The sequence below is a fragment of the Gambusia affinis genome, linkage group LG17, assembly GCF_019740435.1.
Source record: "Gambusia affinis linkage group LG17, SWU_Gaff_1.0, whole genome shotgun sequence".
Taxonomy (NCBI): domain Eukaryota; kingdom Metazoa; phylum Chordata; class Actinopteri; order Cyprinodontiformes; family Poeciliidae; genus Gambusia; species Gambusia affinis.
Genome location: NC_057884.1, coordinates 2,094,472 through 2,097,699, shown reverse-complemented (window position 1 = coordinate 2,097,699; position 3,228 = coordinate 2,094,472). Strand labels below are relative to the sequence as shown.

General features: G+C 41.2%; 1 long non-coding RNA gene across 1 annotated transcript; it reads right to left on the bottom strand.

Annotated features, from left to right (window-relative positions):
• Positions 1-705: 705 nt before the first annotated feature.
• On the bottom strand, positions 706-2,819 carry LOC122847235. The gene is made up of 3 exons (XR_006373354.1): positions 2,737-2,819; positions 2,519-2,577; positions 706-2,133 (listed from the first exon to the last, which is right to left on the bottom strand). It is a non-coding gene; the product is annotated as an uncharacterized LOC122847235 (long non-coding RNA).
• Positions 2,820-3,228: the final 409 nt, after the last annotated feature.

Here is a 3,228-nt window from a genome sequence, read left to right as displayed (position 1 = left end):
AATGGATGATCTCTGTGGTCAGCGGTTCACTGGAGCCCCACAGCCTTAGAAATGTAACTCTCTCCAGACTGATAGTTGACTTTGTTTCAGATTTTCTTTTCTTGAGTGATTCCACTGATTCAGTCTGTCAAATAGTTTTTTTCCTAACTGCTCCACCAGCCTGCTGGTAGGTTGTGAAGCTGGACTCAGCTTTCCAAATAATAAGTGGCTGTTCAAAGTTAATTCATAGTCCAACAAGAACAGAAATTCCTTTACTATACGAAGCTTGAATAGTTTTTCCCCTTTTCTGCAATAACACAGAATCCTACCAAGTAATTTTAGTTTAGTTTCAATTGCAAATACTTGAAATACGACAAAACTAACTTCAAAGTAGCTTTTCAGCATGATCTAGGTGTTTTTTAAAGTCAATAATTAGTTAATGTGTCTTGCTGAAAAGTTACATGTCAGTTAGTTTTGATTTATTTCAGGTCTTCTAAGAAATTTGCACTAGAAACAAAACCAAAATTACCTGGCAAGATTTTGTGTTTTTGCAGTGCTCACCTCATCTTCGTCCAACAGTAAAGTTAAGTTGATGACAGAAAACTGCCAAAAAGAAGAAACGTGTGTTTTTTTCGTTGTGACCCCTGCCTTATTTACTTTATAATTCCAACAGCATAAAACATGACAGAAGGAACACAATATGTTACGGAAAGGTTTTGTGTTTATTGAGAGGGCCCAGTGCTTTATAGTGCAGGCTGGGTGAAGCTTGCATATCCCAGAGATAGAGTTACTGTGAAAGCCATGACCGAGTGTAAACTAATCCTGCCTCACCCAACTGCCAGGGATATTCCACAATCCAGCGCATGTCTCGAGGCATTTCCTCTCCATGTCCATCTGCTGGCCTCACAGATCCTCTGATCATGCTTACTGTAGACTTTGAATCTTATACTTCTCAAGGTAAGTTGTGAAAAAAAAGCACTCTTATGTACTCTTTTTTTGTTTTTAAGTAGATGTAGGTACAATGCCAAGAGAATTCAAGGGTAAATTAAAGCCCACGGGATGATAACAGTCCATTGGTTTCCATAGCTGCGTCTCCATTACAAATGTGTTCACAACGCTGTTGATGTTCTGCTAACGTCATAAAGACACAATTTTGCAATTGTGGTGTTTCCATTAGACAAGAAACGCGATTAAAATCACACTTGAATAAATTTGTTCAGGCGATACGTCATTAAAAACATACCACACCATCACCCTCCTCCTGTCATCTTCACAGCAGTAACATCTGGCTGCTGATCATGTGACTTGTGTGATGCAAAAAAAGTGTTTTCTATTGCAGGTTGGCGAAATACCTGCAAACCACCTGACCCTGGCACAAAAACGTATAAAAAAAGTGAGTTGTTTTTTTTTCAAAATTGCTGTTTCTATTGAGCAAATGTATTTTTTTTATTCTAATTTGCATAATTTTATGGTTAATGGCCTGAGAGTCACTTCGAATACCTGTTTTTATCGCCATTCTCTCTCAGAGTTGCTGCTGAGCTTGCCCCTATTGTCTCGTCTTGCTGGATCTTTCTTGGACCAAGCCGCAGCTGTTGGACACATGGCCTCAAATGTAACCAAAGTATTCTTTGATCAGAATTCATGCAGAAGCAACACAATACTCAGCAAGGATGTCCTGGATTCAAATCTCCTATCAGGACCAGTAATGTGAACTTTGTTCTTCCTCTGCATGCACTAATCCTTTCTGCTCTCTGGTTTTTGTTCCACAGTCCGAAACTGCTGGGAGAACGTACATTCCACGTAAAGGTGAAATGTGATCATGAATGGTTGAATCTTAAACATGTCGTCGTGTTGACTCTGGAACAGTGATGAACTGGCCTACCAGTAGCCAGGAGGTCAGAACAGAACAACATCTAAGGTGTGATGAACTTGAGGACTGGAGTTGGAGATCACTGCCTTAGAGTTTTTCAAAGATATTCTGTGGGCTGATGAGACAAAAGTGGAATTTTTGGAAGGTGTGCATTTCACTACATGTGCTGGAAAACTGACAAAGTATTTCAGAATAGCGGTGATGGCGATCTGATCGCCTGGCTCTGCTGTGTTGCTTCTCAGCCTGGACAACTTGCCATAATTGTGAGAACCCTGGAATCTGCTCTGTAGAAGGAAAGAGAAGAGAGTCTGGTCACCAATCTGTAACCTCTCACTGCAAATAAACAAACTCTTAACAAGTCATTTTTGTGTAGTTTCTAGTGCAAATATCTTAATACACTTGAAATAAGATAAAACTAACTTCCATGCCACGTTCAGCAAGACATAGGAGCTTGATTTGAGTAATTAATATTGATTAAAAATTACTAGTTGCATTGGTAGATAATTTCACTTATCACAAGACACAAACGTATTCCTTATAACAGGTGAAATTAAATCAAGCTCCTAATTCCTGCTGGAAAGTTACTTCTAGGTTTGTCGATTTCAAGTGCACTAAGATATTTGCACTAGAAACTACACAAACATGACTTGGTAAGATTTATCAGCGTACCTTAAGGTTTCCATCTGTCCTGTGGGGATGAGAGCTGTTGGGTTCCTCCGCAGCTCCAGCTGAAAACAGAGACAGACAGAAGTTCAGATGCTCACTGGCAGGAGACAACTGTGAGGAGCTGCTTGACATGCCAGTCATTTCACAGTGGGGTTTAACTCACAGAAATCAGGCGGTGTGAGGTCATTCTAACGGAAGAGGTCAGAGGTCGGGGCACCTACCTGGACACTGGTGTCACACACGAGTCCAGCTGACACCCGACAGAAAACGCTCTGGCAGAGTGAGACGGTTTGTAGGAGTCGTCAGCATCGTCTTGCATTTCTAAAGACGGAGTCACAGACAGGTGGTCTGCACTCCGGTGGAAACCAACGCCTGGTTCTGCGTTTTGCTGCGTTCAGAGGGTCTGGACCCTTTGTTGCAATTTTAAAGGATTAGATCAGATTTTACAAAATCGCTAACGCATGGCTGTGAAGTACGTAAAGCACCAACTCGATGAAGCTAAAGGAAATTACCTAAGGTGTAAACAACCCAGTGGGAAGCAGGGCCATGACATCTTTAGAGCAATAGGATATCTTAGTCATTCCTCTTGCTGCGACTTTCATTGATCAACATGTTCACTTCCTCTGCTGCCTTCACTAAAAGTTAAGGCAGGCTACAGACTACAGCTCTAAAATGGTGCAGCTTATCAACATCGTTCACAACTCCACCCTAAA